This window comes from Mixophyes fleayi, chromosome 1 (genome assembly GCF_038048845.1).
Source record: "Mixophyes fleayi isolate aMixFle1 chromosome 1, aMixFle1.hap1, whole genome shotgun sequence".
NCBI classification, from domain to species: domain Eukaryota; kingdom Metazoa; phylum Chordata; class Amphibia; order Anura; family Limnodynastidae; genus Mixophyes; species Mixophyes fleayi.
In genome coordinates, this window is record NC_134402.1 from 234,510,666 (window position 1) to 234,527,053 (window position 16,388).

The window sequence follows — 16,388 nt, forward strand, 5'->3', positions numbered from 1 at the left end:
GGGGGAGGGGCGCTGTCACCCTCCCTGAAGTGAAATAGTTTCTGACCTGTTGTCATAGAGGCCTGGCTACTTTTTACCCATGTCCTTAATCGTGAATATGTCCACTAAAATTCTTTTTATTTTGTCCCTAACGGGGAGGGGGTTTTCCCCAGAGGCTCCCGCAAGAGAGTCTGGACTTCGCAGCTCTCAGACCGCAGGTCGCGATTCTTAGGAGATAATGAGCGAGACTGTTATAAGAACCAAAACTATAACTATGAATATCACGAATAAGTAGGATCAGAAGGGCTGAGATCCTAGGAGGTTGTTCCCATTAGGGACAGTGGAGTAAATACACTGGGTGTAATAGTCTGTAGAGCCATATGCTTGATATACAGGAAGCAGGCAACGATGATCTGGGGACTCATATGTTGCAGACTCAGGAGACAAGTAGCGATGAACTGCAGAGTGATTACCACAAGAATAGTGGAGTAGGCACAGAGGCTGTGATGATCTGAGGACCAATATGCAGGAAACTCAGGAGACAAGTAGCGATAATCTGCAGAGCGTATAACACAAGGATAGTGGAGTAGGCACAGAGGCTGTGATGATCTGCATAGCAATATGCAGGAAACAAGTAGCGATGATCTGCAGAGCGATTACCACAAGGATAGTGGAGTAGGCACAGACGCTGTGATGATCTGTGGACCAATATGCTGGAGACTCAGGAGACAAGTAGCAATGATCTGCAGAGCGTTTACCACAAGGATAGTGGAGTAGGCACAGAGGCTGTGATGATCTGTGGACCAATATGCTGGAGACTCAGGAGACAAGTAGTGATGGTCTGCAGAGCATTTACCACAAGGATAGTGGAGTAGACACAGAGGCTGTGATGATCTGTGGACCAATATGCAGGAAACTCATGAGACAAGTAGTGATGATCTGCAGAGCGTTTACCACAAGGATAGTGGAGTAGGCACAAAGGCTGTGAGGATCTGCAGACCAATATGCTGGAGACCCAGGAGACAAGTAGCGACTAGTAGCGAGGGTACAGGACGACTGAATAGGAGGAGAGACCTGAAGATCTGGCAACTTACACAGGTAAGAGTTGTGTTTAAATAGTGAACTCAAGCATCGGATTGGCTGGAAATAATGAATGGGGAGACAAGCCGGTTAGCGCATGAGCAATTCACCTGACAAGATGGCATCCCGCCAGGAGAGTCGCGGGGTCTGTCCCGGAGAAGTGCAGCTGCCAGGAATAAGGTAAGAATCAGCGGGGAGCCCGTCGATCAGCGGGTCTGATGTGGGACAATGATAGACGTATTCTCACACTGATCCATGTCGCCAGTGTGCTCTCCTACTTGAGGTCCTAATACCAGACTAGTTTTGGAGGTTGACTTACCTAGCAACTGCATCTGTAACAATTGTAAAAGTTTGGTCTGTGTCTGAGGAGTCCTCGCTAGTGGTCTAGATGGGGAACTGTTGTTACATGCTATGTTAAACAAAGTTAAAGGTTTCTCACCAGAAACAACATTTCGGTTGTGCTTCCCGTAGGGGCTTGGCCTGTTTACAGCTGGTCCATGCTGCTAGCCGTTTGAATGGAATCCTCCATTGCTTAAATAGGCCATCTGTGTTTTACGCTGTTAGATTGGCTCTGTGACACTGAAACAAGAGACATGTTAGTATCATTTGCAGTTAAACTCATTAAATCTCTTGTACTTGGCTGAGGCGAGGAAAGGTGTGCTAGCGGATTGAGAGTGTTTAATATTGCAGCACGCTCCTGGACAGCTTGAGGCACTAAACCTTGGGACTGTGAATCCCTAACCCTACTATATTCAAAACTTGGGTCTTGAGTGGAAGGGGGTGGTGGAGGGTATGGTTCAAAACACTCCAGCATTGAATATCTACGCTTCACTGTGTGGCTTGGGCCAGGTCTAACGTGTGAAATTTGCGACCGCTTTACATGTCATCACTTCTAAAAATAGCTGGGGGAAAAGGTTATTGAGACAAATTGCCTGAGCTTGTGTGATAATACACTACAAGTTTGATTGGGGAATTAGACATGGACCTAGATCTGGGAGGGAAAAAGGGGAGTAAATTATGATAAGCGTGACGAGGTACCCCAAAATAGGAACCAGGTGGCTCACGACCCTCTGAAGATTGGGAGAATAAAAGTTGGGAAACATTGCATCCCTTATTGTCCCTATGCCCACTTAAATTCGTTGTTATAGGTAAGATGGCATCGAGCCCCCATAGGAAGGCGGACTAATCCTTGGTAAGCTCATAAAGGGTACGGGCCTACTGCGTGGTGGGGTGGTGTGAAATGTTGACAGATGGTCGAATTGACGTTGTTAAATTTGATCACACCTATCTGAATGAGTTTCCCGATTTGCAGTTATTTGAGGGCGGTTAAGGGATCCCCTTGCTGAGGGGGAAGTCACTGTAAAACTGAGCACCCGATGCCGATCCCCTGGGATTACTTGTCAGGAAAAGTGCTGGGCAGATAATATAATTGATGCAAGGCAAGATGAGACAGCTCACTATTGTCCTGAATTCTTGCTGGAATATGTGGAGTTAAATGCAATGCTAACCTTTCCACATTAGAGTCTTGTAAAAGTCCTCCACCTGGTGGATAAAAATGAACATGTCTATTTAACTGTGAACTCAAAAAAGGTGGTGTCCTGTGAGGTGAAATTAAATTGACTGACCTGGCAGCATTAAGAGGGGACCTACTTCCCATATCAGTGCCCACTATGTTATCAAAATGCTGGCCAAAGGCGTCAGAACTGGGCTGCATTGAAGCCTGTTCTGGCGTGCATGTTCTGCACATGTGCGTGCCTGCCGTTGGCTCAGACCAAGGTGGCGGGATGCACAAACTCACAGAAGTGTTCCTGTTCCTGTGGCTAGTGACAGACATAACACTGACTTCTGTGAAGCCTTTTTTCCTTCAGCCGGTTTACTTCTGGCCCTAACAGCATAATTTACAGCCATTTTATAATGTTGTGATTTTCTGACCAGGAAATCAATGAATCGGCAAAGTCACACTATAGTAATTAAACTATCAAAGTACTGCATGCAGAGTATTGACAGTAGAATCACTTTGGTGTGACAGAAGAACAGCATTCCCCATTAAGTATTATTACATGCTAACTGAGCGTATCTTTGCTTTAAATCACCACACTTTCCTGTTCTGAAAACAGCTGCATTTTAAATTGCCCTATGTGATACTGACCTTTAAATTGCCCTATGTGATACTGACCTTTACACTTTACATTTCTAACAGCTGTCAGAGCAGAATATCTGTGAGACACCCTGAAGGAGCAGAATAATCTCTTGTGTGGCACTGACCTTAAAGCATATGGGAAACCCGGCTGCTTTGATTTTGCAATTGGTCAAAGGTTTAACTGGTCAAAGAGGCATCCCAGGATAGGATGTGAGTGTTACGTGATTAGCATATATCCTACCATGGGACACTCTGCTGTAGACAATCATGATACATTTTACCATAAAAGAATAGAGAGATTACTGTAAGGCATAATACATTGCTTATTTAAATGAATTATCAGATCATTAATATAGACATTGTAATGAAATGTAGTATATCTATTTTCTGTTGGATTTACGTGTAACGTTATGTAACGTTTCAAAGTATATTTTGTTAACTGACCTGAGTCTGACCTAGGCAAGTGTCAATGGTCTTGTGAAAGTAGTCAGGCCCAGAGACAGATAAAATCTATGAGTAGTTTGTGTATGCAGAGGAGTTAGACTTAGCCAGGCCGAACGAGCAGAGGTGAGAACTCAGGTCTTGTGAAATGCCAGTTCTCAGGACATCCATAATTTACTTCGAAAGCCCTGTGTCATTTTGGGCATCCATCTAACATAGGTGAAAATAAAATTCCTAAAGTGGGGGGTGAAGAGCCAACAAGAAATGGTTTAAAAAGCCCTTGTATCAGTAGTACAGTGTTCATTTTCATGAGGGAGTCTATCAAGACTGAAATGTCCCATTTTCCTCAATTGTGTTTATTTCCTATTTAATTTTCTGAAACTCATTTGTACAACATATTGTATGTCTTGTTATTAATTTTTGTAAATAAGCCTTGAAAATATTTTTCATATTAAACATATGAATCTAGCGTATTCTCCGTGATTCTTTGTGAATTTACGAAGCCCAAGGAGGCTCATTCTACATGTGTATATGATTAAGTGTGAAACATTAATAAGTGGTGTTGGTGAACGTAAGGATGCCAGAGTAAATCCTTTGTGGTGGCAGAAAAGGTGTATTCCTTGTTAAGCAACTAAGGTAACACCAGTCATGACCAGCTGTTCAGATTGCTGTATCTGAGACAGGCTGGGGTGTTCGTAAAGACATGTTCTTATATCTGTGGAAAGAAAACAAAGAAATTGTCATTTTTTAACAGTACAATTTCAAGGGTTCTCATATTTAACAGTTTTACTCAATTTACTATTATAACTGAGGGATGAATTAGGCACAAGGGAAATTAAAAGCTGAGGTTTGTGGTCGCAACTATTGGTCTCTCTCTAAGGTGTTAAAGTGGGCAGGCAATTGAGCGTGGGGTAAGTCCATTGCAGTGTCACTACGGGAGGTCTGACTCTAGACTTCAGAACACATTGCCCACCCTTCCTCCCTGTTCTGGCAGTTCCTTGGCAAGTGCCGTGGGTGCCAACTTCTGCTGAAAGCATGTTTTTTTCTGATACACTTGTGGGGCAGTTTGGTTTGGGTTCACTACCCTTTCGCAGATATAATGAGGTAATGGAAATCTGCGCTTCTCCCGGGAATTGTGTAAAGTGGCTGCCAATAAGGATGGGGATGTGATAGAAGAGGGTCCCAACCTTCCAGGATAAACATACAAAATAAACCAATGCAAATCTTTGAGGTCCCAAGGCGCCTAAATTCATATATATTTATAGAAAAAAATTATTCACATAATGAACAATACTCAACAAAATGACATGCAATAACGTCCAATAACATAGCATAGGTACGTTATTGTATGTCATTTTGTTTTTCCTCTCCGTGCACTGAGAATTGTTCATTCTATGAATAATATATATATATATATAAATTTTATCTTCAACTGCCGTTTCTTGGTTTCTCCTGGTGCGGGACACATATTCATGTTGATTTAGCTCCTACACCAGCTAGTATGCACCTTTGTTTTTTTGTCGGAAAACATTTAGCAGTTGGTGGACTATGATTGGTGGGCGAACATTAGTTTTATTTCTGTAATATCTGAACTGCTTTCATTTGAAGAGATGGCCTTGGTTTCAGTGCAGGTGCAGCTCTTGGGGACGGGCTTGTTGGTTGTGTTCCATCAGCCCAGAAGGGAAACAGGTTCTTGGATGCTTGGTATAAGTGACACCTAAGAGTATGAATAAGCGCAGATGTCACCCATTTAATGATAATGAGAGTGTAAATGACCCTCCCTGTGATATAATGATCATTAGTCCAAGCCAAACTGCCTATCATTTTCTCGTCTAGCAATGTGTAGCGTTATTTACTATAATAGAGTGGGGAGATTAGAGGAAACTGTTACACGTTAGTAACATGTCATCAACCATAAAGCATTTTATACCTCGAGATGTATATGAAAATTAGGTCTCACTTAGAATTTATTTGTACTTCTGCCCAACCTAAGGCATCTTGACAATAAACTCATTATTGACATATACAGTCAGGTCCATAAATATTGGGACATCTACACAATTCTCATATTTTGGGCTCTATACACCACCACAATGGATTTGAAATGAAACAAACAAGATGTGCTTTAACTGCAGACGTTCAGCTTTAATTTGAGGGAATTTACATCCAAATCAGGTGAACGGTGTAGGAATTACAACGGTTTCTATATGTGCCTCCCACTTTTTAAGGGACCAAAAGTAATGGGACAAACTAAACAATCCTACGTCAAACTTTCACTTTTTAATACTTTGTTGCAAATCCTTTGCAGTCAATTACAGCCTGAAGTCTGGAAGGCATAGACATCACCAGATGCTGGGTTTCATCCCTGGTGATGCTCTGCTAGGCCTCTACTGCAAATGTCTTCAGTTCCTGCTTGTTCTTGGGGCATTTTCCCTTCAGTTTTGTCTTCATCAAGTGAAATGCATGCTCAATCGGATACAGGTCAGGTGATTGACTTGGCCATTGCATAACATTCCACTTGTTAGCCTTAAAAAACTCTTTGGTTGCTTTTGCAGTATGCTTCGGGTCATTGTCAATCTGCACTGTGAAGCGCCGCCCAATGAGTTCTGAAGCATTTGACTAAATATGAGCAGATAATATTGCCCGAAACACTTCAGAATTCTTCCTAATGCTTTTGTCAGCAATCACATCATCAATAAATACAAGGGAACCAGTTCCATTGGCAGCCATACATGCCCACGCCATGACACTACCACCACCATGCTTCACTGATGAGGTGGTATGTTTTGGATCATGAGCAGTTCCTTTCCTTCTCCATACTCTTCTCTTCCCATCACTCTGGTACAAGTTGATCTTTGTCTCATCTGTCCATAGGATGTTGTTCCAGAACTGTAATGGCTTTTTTAGATGCTGTTTGCCAAACTCTAATCTGGTCTTCCTGTTTTTGTGGCTCACAAATGATTTACATCTTGTGTTGAACCCTCTATATTCACTCTTGTGAAGTCTTCTTTTGATTGTTGATTTTGACACATATACACCTACCTCCTGGAGAGTGTTTTTGATTTGGCCAAATGTTGTGAAGGGGTTTTTCTTCACCAGGGAAAAAATTCTTCTGTCATCCACCACAGTTGTTTTCCGTGGTCTTCCGAGTATTTTGGTGTTCCTGAGCTCTCTGGTGCTTTCTTTCTTTTTAAAAGTGTTCCAAACAGTTGATTTGGCCACACCTAATGTTTTTGCTATCTCTCTGCTGAGTTTGTTTTGATTTTTCAGCCTAATGATGGCTTGCTTCACTGATAGTGACAACTCTTTGGATCTCATATTGAGAGTCGACAGCAACAGATTCCAAATGCAAATGTCACACCTAGAATCAACTCCAGACCTTTTACCTGCTTAATTGATGATGAAATAGCTTTGGAGTCGATTGTCCCATTACTTTTGGTCCCTTAAAAAGTGGGAGGCACATATAGAAACCGTTGTAATTCCTACACTGTTCCCCTGATTTGGATGTAAATACCCTCAAATTAAAGCTGAAAGTCTGCAGTTAAAGCACATCTTGTTAGTTTCATTTCAAATCCATTGTGGTGGTGTATAGAGCCAAAAATATGAGAATTGTGTTGATGTCCCAATATTTATGGACCTGACTGTAGCTTTATAATTTTATAATGCATGCCATCTTGTATCTTCTGTGTAAACATTTAATAGAACCAGTAACCCTTTATAGCAACAAATTATGGCAATAACAGTGAATAAATAAATAGTGATAATGCTAATTTAAACTGTTGAATAACAAGCAAATAAGTGAAATACATTTATAAGGGCAAGTAATAATGAAATTATTGAATAAAGTTGACATGTCCAGAGTACATAAAATCGAGATAATGTATCTCATGATCACTTCCATTATATTGTTCTAAACCAGTGAAGGTGCAACTGAAGTTCTACAAATATATACAGATCAGTGATTGGGTAAAATGTCTTTAATCAGACACAAAAAAAGAATGTACAAGGTATATACTGTGACACTATTTAACACTAGTATTTGTTGCTATTTCATTACATCCATCAGATCAATGTAAACATATTATACTCTCTCAAGGAGACAAAACACCTTTGCAGAGAAATTTGGAATTAGTCTCAGTTCTCTTCTCAACAAGAATCAATATCACTGACTTGATTTCCCCAGGTAAGTGACTACCACTTCTCCCTTTATCACCTGCAGTATAGAGAGCTACATCAAGCACTCCGCTTCCTGTAAAGGATTACCTAGTCCTTGGTGAATATTTATTTGCTGAAACACAAAGTGTGCTCCTAAACCTTATTGGTATTGGTGATTTCTCAATGGATATAGATGCACTGGGGGTCTGTATTACATTTATTTTACACTTTTTTTTTTTTTTTTTATAAATTCTCATTTATTGGTAGAATATAAGAAATGGTAGACATCAGAGACAACAAAATAGAAAATAACTAAGGAACATAAAATATACAAATTAATTAAGAGTATATCTGTCATAAAGAAGGAAAGCATAACAGGAGATTGCCGGAGTATATGATCTACAAACTCTATTTGTTCTAGGGAACAAAGAAATGCCACCTAGCATTAGCCAGTGGGTGATAATAGACTACCATAGCCTACAGACCAAATAATATTTAAGATAGGCTTGTGTAGTTTAGTGACTATAATTTTTCTAACTAAACTATACATTTTTTTGTGGATGATGTGGGCATCGTGGTGGCTTAGTGGTTAGCACTATACAACAGGTTGCCTAAGCTTATGAAGCTGTGAAGTTCTCTCTAAGGTGTCTAGAGAAATGCTCACGTTAATTTTAATTTCTCATCGCAACGATAAGAAATGAATGTTATGGGGCAGCACGGTGGCTAAGTGGTTAGCACTTCTGCCTCACAGCACTGGGGTCATGAGTTCAAATCCCGACCATGGCCCTATCTGTGTGGAGTTTGTGTGTTCCCCCCCGTGTTTGCGTGGGTTTCCTCTGGGTGCTCCGATTTCCTTCCACACTCCAAAAACATACTGGTAGGTTAATTGGCTGCTATTAAATTGTCCATTAGTCTCTCTCGGTTTTTGTGTGTGTATGATAGGGGATTTACATTGTAAGCTCCAATGGGGCAGGGACTGATGTGAATAAGTTCTCTGTACAGCGCTGCAGAATTAGTGGCGCTATATAAATAGATGATGATGACGACGAGGGAAATATTGGAATAAAACTAATGGCAGTGTTATCAAGGTGTCTCCGAACCGAGTTCCCATACACCGAACAAGCATTTCATTATAATGTAGCAGGTAGACCAAGGGGTCAAAACTAACCTGCAGTTCAGATTTTGCCTAATAAGTAGGTACACCTTAAAACAGAATTGCAGTACAGTTCTACCATACATGAGAGCCCCCAGATCCCTATCTACATTTTCAGCAATATGGTGCAAAAGAACAGTGAAGATATTGCAGAGAACAACAGCATAGTTAGCGATTACTTTATAATTTAAACTAGTTTCAAAAGCTATTACATTTTGTGCACAAAAGTGAATAGGGTATAAGATAGCCTCCCACTGTTCTGTTAATGTAATGTAAAAGTCCACGTCCTCTTCCCACTTAATTGAAAGGCAAGAGGAGTCTTATGCATTTGTCTATAGAAGCCTGGACATTCTAGACAACAAATGCAATGGAGTTGAGCCTTTGTCCAAAAAATAGAGGGACCTCCATCTAACAAGGTTTGTCCTGTCCAATCCTGGTGAGAAAGCATGTTTATACGGAAGACAGAGTGAGCACGTAGTTGATAACTAACCTTTATTTAACATTTTGGAACAGATCTGAAGATTGTGTCCTATGGTTGGGTGATGCTAATGGCTAGCAATTTCATAAATATCTGTCCAGGGCAGCAGATGTTGTGTTCCATCCACACAGTCCTGTTCAATCTAAACCCATGCATCGATAAACCTGTTAATATGAATGGACTCATAGTACAATTATATGTCAGGTACCTTTAGTGATATGAGTGTATGGTAATTTAAACTTGATTTTTGCCAAGTCAACCAAAGTCAGTTATAATCTTCTGCCTTAACAAAAGGTGTGACCCAGAACATGTAGGGCAAATAATTTTAAGATATCAAGCAGTCTGGGTAAAATGTTTCTATTAAGGAAGTATAACTCAGAATATATGCAATAGCTTCCAATTTGCTAGACCTTTGTAGACCTTAATGTAGCAAGGATAGGTGATATAAGGACAGGCAATATAGCATGGTTTTGGGGTTTATACGCTGCCTTGCACAAACTAAAGATAAGTGGGGTTAGAGGCTGTTCACTGTCCTGTGACTTCTTTTAGGGGAAAGGTCTGTGAAAGACACCTGTTAGGCCATACTATCATTTTGGCCACAACCTATACTAACTAGAATGTGTTGTACATTTCCAGTTAATACTTTTAAGTTATTTTTCAGCATCTATAAAGTAGAAAAAAGATGGTAGAGTTATATTGTGCATAGTGTTATATGTCTAATAATGTCTTATATAGTCTAGTCCTATGTGCTCATGCAAAAAGCCAACCTGGTCTGGGGGTATCAGACTTACCAACAATGGCAAAAAGCAGTTTGCACCCATCTTTACATATAATTTAACATCCATACTTAACATTGAATATTGAAAAGTATATTTAGTGCAGTTAGAGCAGTGGTGGGCAACAGCCAGCAGCCCACTGAGCCATAACCTGTGACCCCCCAGCGGGGGACAGAAGGAGACTCATCACATTAGGATCATGTAAAAAACGAGAAATGCAGAGCTACAGACCTATCTGTCACAATAGAAAAATGTGGTCTGAGTCACGAATAATCTGTATATATATTTATTCAATTAAAACATATAAAAAACCTATATTGCTACAATGACACTATATATGAAGATATTACTACCCCACAGATATTGGATCACAGTGCACTGTGATATACGGAAATAGATTGAGCTCATATAATATAAGATATTAGCGCTACTACATCAAAAAGTATGTATGACAGCTGTCTCCATGGTAGCTAGATATGCAATAAAAATATATATCAATATGAGCATCCGGAGTAGTTCTGTAAAAATAGATAGATACGGTGCCACAGATATCCGTGGTAAATAAAGAGCCACAATTGAGTGATCGATGATATCCAGATAACTGGATGAAACTATTACAATTCTGCAATTCACAGATAGATAATGTGGATTAGCATTCAGACTTTTTCATCTGTATATATGAGCAAGCATCATGTAAATTCACATCTATACACTGTGATAATCTTATATTATGCAGCTCCCATGCCGACATCGATATAGCATGTATTCGCTGTTGCTAGCTGTATAATAAGTGGATAACCGGAACCGTTCCACACAGCTATACTCCTACACCTGCTGTTTAACCAATAATGGACATATGAATCCTCAATGTCTGTATATACAGCTCTAGGAATATCCGTGGATCCGTATTATCCCATAATAAACAAAAACAGACTTATCTGTATACAGGCGAATGAATTGGGGCAGTGGAGCCGACGTAGTCCGCGGCTCTCAGCTATGAGTGAGGCCGTCCTTGTGTGCAGCTCTTGATGAAATTCTGAATCTGTATCGTATTAAGCAATCAGGATATAGAGATACTTTGTATCGCTTCCAAAGCTCTTCCCATTCAGAGCATGAGCTAGATCAGTAGTAGCGGCTCCTGTATCCTTCCAAGGAATCCACAATTGGATTGAAAAGTATCCAAGTAGCCAGTTTAGCAAATAGGTTGTTGAATTAAAAAAACAATTTAATGCTTGTCATAGTACCCCTAACGCGTTTCATTACAGATTGTAACTTCATCAGAGGGAATATTAAGCTTAATACTTAATATAATTAACCTCTGTCTATACTATTTGTATAGCGGTTTTATTGCATTGGCGCCATTTAGTTTTTTTTTGGGTCTTTAGTCCTCACATTAGGAGCAGTAATTGGCTTTTAGCGCAATTTACCAGGAGCAGTGCTCAGTATACAGCCCAAGTCCGAGCTGTTTGGTTATCCAGAGTCACTCTCCACAGTTTGTTGTTTACCTACTTGTACTTCTATTTGAGCAAATAAAAAAGCGGCATGTGAGAACTGTCAGTGTATGATTCAGATGCGTGTTCACGGATGTTATTACATGCTACATAAACACATGGAAACTGAAGTCTGCTTTCTGATTCTCTATACTTAAATATGTTATTAATTGTTTACATATAAATACTATCTAATACATATGGGAGGACCATTTGACCTCCTTGCTTTGTTATACTATTGGTATTAGCAGAGGTGGAACTAGCGTGTTATGGGCCCAGGTGCAAAAATTTGTTTAAGACCGCTCCCCTACACACGGAAAAACAAAAAACGTATAGTATCTTTTTTTTTTGTTTACTTCAAAGTTCAAGTATAAGAAATATAAATATAGAGCATAAAAACTATGAATAACCCCCCCTTCCCCATAACAAAACTTTCTTCAATTTCAATAATGTCTTATGCCCCTTTTGTATACCACTGTGCACATTCTGTATCACACTGTGCCGTTGGCCGGTAATAGTCACCATTCCTACTGCAGTAATATTAACAGTGACTATAGCAACATAAAAATTCAGAAGACTATGAGGCCGACACGACATAAATATAAACTTACAATCAAAGACACAGATAACATTTCCAAAACTGATCCTGTAAATTGCGACCACAAGAAAATCTGGCAGATGGAATTGACGTCACTAAAACTGGCGACACTGCAATGTTCAGTATTAAGGCAGTAATGCCAGAACTCGCCACCTCTAGAATCTAAACTAAAGGTTAGAGTTATGATTAGGGTAAGTGTTAAGATTAGACTAAGGCGCCAGCTCCTGCCATTGCCGCTTTAAAAATCCAAATCTCAATGTCGCCATTTTTAGTGACGTCAATTCGATCTGCCAGATTTTCTGGTGATCGCAAATTTCAGCACCAGGGTCGGAAATGTTATCTGCGTGTTTAATCTTAAGTCCAAATTACTGTCATGTCGGCCTCGTATTCTTCGGAAATTTTATTTGTCATTATTACCACAATAGGAAAAACGTACTGAACCCCCTGCCCCCCTTCTGTATCACACTGGGCCTCTGGCCTCCTTCTGTATTACATTGTGCCCCTGGCACCCATCTGTATCACACTATGCCCCCTTCTGTGTCACACTGTTCCCCTTCTGTATCACAGTGCCCTTGGCCTCCTTCTGTATCACACTGTGCCCCCCTCCATGCCACTCACTGTGCCCCCTCCATTTCACTCTCCCAGTGTCCCTTATGTTTCTCACACAGTGTGCCCCTCCATGTCTCTCCTAGCGCCCATTTCCATGCTCCATGTCTCTCCCAGTTCCCCTCTCCATGCTTTATGTCTCTCCTAGTGCCCCTCTCCATGTCTCTCCCAGTGCCCCTCTCCATGTCTCTACCAGTGCCCCTCTCCATGCTCCATGTCTCTCCCAGAGCCCCTCTCCATGCTCCATGTCTCTCCTAGTGCCCCTCTCCATGCTCCATGTCTCTCCCAGTGCCCCTCTCCATACTACATGTCTCTCCTTGTGCCCCTCTCCATGCTCAATGTCTCTCCTAGTGCCCCTCTCCATGCTCCATGTCTCTCCCAGTGCCCCTCCCCATGTCTCTCCCACTGCCCCTCTCCATGTCTCTCCCAATGTCCCTCTCCATGTCTCTCATTGCGTTACCCCCTAGAGATCTCATCGAGACCCCTCACTTGCATTGCAGTCGCCGGCACTGCCCTACAGCATTACTCTTCACTGCTCAGATCGATCAGACAGGAAGTGATACTTCCTATCAGAGCACACGGTATTGTGGGACCCCATTCAGCAACAGGCAGCCTCGCGATTGGCAGCCTGTTTCTTCCACTGGCTACCAATGCATTTCTTTGCGACGTCCCTGCCCGGTGACAAAATTAATGATAATAAAAAACCTTTTTTCTACGAAAGTGATGCGGCCCAGTGGTGTAGCAGCAGAGGGCCCCATTTTATCCATGGGTGCCAGTGCCGTACCACCAATAGTTCGATCTTATTATTAGGTGGGAAAGTAAATAATAGTAAGCAAAAAGAAATGGTGTAGAAATAATATGACATACAAAACAGAAACAGTGGCAACAGATTCTGGTAATATGTAGTGAAAATCAATAAAAACACGGTGAAAGACATTGGTAGGATAAGACACTGTGCTGAGATTCAACTATACATATTGTCATGTGTGAGGTGAAGTGCAATTCCAATGCTTCATAGCAGCATTTTTATTTTAGTTCCTAAGTTCAATTAAGTTATTTACATCTTATGTGTATTTATTTTAGTCTGTTATGTAGTTTGTGGTTATGTGCATCAATCTCTGTAAAGTTATGTACAAAATACAAGTGATAAACGGAAATATCTACCCACATTCTATGGGAGACCTTTTATTGTTAGATTGTTGCATTTTCCATTATTTTCCAGACAAATTACAGTTTATAGCAGTGGTTTGCAAACTTTTTCAGTTCACGGCACCCTTAGAGTCTCCATAATTTTTTCAAGGCACCCCTCCAATATAATTACTGAGCAGTCCTGTTTTATAAGTAGTTGGGTAAAAATAACGTAATAAGTATTTAGGTCAGGACAGAAATACTTAGTAAGTTGTTTGCAAAAATAATACACATAAATGCAAGGGAAAAGAATATTTTTATATTTTTTTTAAATTATATTTCTGTCAAAGAATAATTTACAGCCAATATTCAGAGGAATAAGATTAAACGAAATAAAAAGACAACATGTACAAAAATCATCACTCTGTGCGCCCCTTCATCCTCACACTCTGTGCGCCCCTTCATCCTCACACTGTGTGCCCCTTCATCCTCACACTGTGTGCCCCTTCATCCTTACACTCTGTGCGCCCCTTCATCCTCACACTCTGTGCGCCCCTTCATCCTCACACTGTGTGCCCCTTCATCCTCACACTGTGTGCCCCTTCATCCTCACACTGTGTGCCCCTTCATCCTCACACTGTGTGCCCCTTCATCCTTACACTCTGTGCGCCCCTTCATCCTCACACTCTGTGCGCCCCTTCATCCTCACACTGTGTGCCCCTTCATCCTCACACTGTGTGCCCCTTCATCCTCACACTGTGTGCCCCTTCATCCTCACACTGTGTGCCCCTTCATCCTTACACTCTGTGCGCCCCTTCATCCTCACACTCTGTGCGCCCCTTCATCCTCACACTGTGTGCCCCTTCATCCTCATACTGTGTGCCCCTTCATCCTCACACTGTGTGCCCCTTCATCCTCACACTGTGTGCTCCTTCATCCTCACACTCTGTCCGCCCCTTCATCCTTACACTCTGTGCGCTCCTTCATCCTCACACTCTGTGCCCCTTCATCCTCACACTCTGTCCGCCCCTTCATCCTCACATTGTGCGCCCCTTCATCCTCACACTGTGTGCCCCTTCATCCTCACACTGTGTGCCCCTTCATCCTCACACTGTGCGCTCCTTCATCCTCACACTGTGTGCCCCTTCATCCTCACACTGTGCGCCCCTTCATCCTTACACTCTGTGCACTCCTTCATCCTCACATTGTGCGCCCCTTCATACTCACACTCTGTCCGCCCCTTCATCCTCACACTGTGTGCCCCTTCATCCTCACACTGTGTGCCTCTTCATCCTTACACTCTGTGCGCCCCTTCATCCTCACACTCTGTGCGCCCCTTCATCCTCACACTGTGTGCCCCTTCATCCTCATACTGTGTGCCCCTTCATCCTCACACTGTGTGCCCCTTCATCCTCACACTGTGTGCCCCTTCATCCTCACACTGTGTGCCCCTTCATCCTTACACTCTGTGCGCCCCTTCATCCTCACACTCTGTGCGCCCCTTCATCCTCACACTGTGTGCCCCTTCATCCTCATACTGTGTGCCCCTTCATCCTCACACTGTGTGCCCCTTCATCCTTACACTCTGTGCGCCCCTTCATCCTCACACTCTGTGCGCCCCTTCATCCTCACACTGTGTGCCCCTTCATCCTCATACTGTGTGCCCCTTCATCCTCACACTGTGTGCCCCTTCATCCTCACACTGTGTGCTCCTTCATCCTCACACTCTGTCCGCCCCTTCATCCTTACACTCTGTGCGCTCCTTCATCCTCACACTCTGTGCCCCTTCATCCTCACACTCTGTCCGCCCCTTCATCCTCACATTGTGCGCCCCTTCATCCTCACACTGTGTGCCCCTTCATCCTCACACTGTGTGCCCCTTCATCCTCACACTGTGCGCTCCTTCATCCTCACACTGTGTGCCCCTTCATCCTCACACTGTGCGCCCCTTCATCCTTACACTCTGTGCGCTCCTTCATCCTCACACTCTGTACCCCTTCATCCTCACATTGTCCGCCCCTTCATCCTCACACTGTGCGCTCCTTCATCCTCACACTGTGCGCTCCTTCATCTTCACTCTGTGCGCCCCTTCATCCTCACTCTGTGCGTCCCTTCATCCTCACAATGTGCGCCCCTTCATCCTCACACTGTGAGCCCCTTCATCCTCACTCTGTGCGTCCCTTCATCCTCACAATGTGCGCTCCTTCATCCTCACACTGTGTGCCCCTTCATCCTCACACTGTGCGCTCCTTCATCTTCACTCTGTGCGCCCCTTCATCCTCACTCTGTGCGTCCCTTCATCCTCACAATGTGCGCCCCTTCATCCTCACACTGTGAGCCCCTTCATCCTCACTCTGTGCGTCC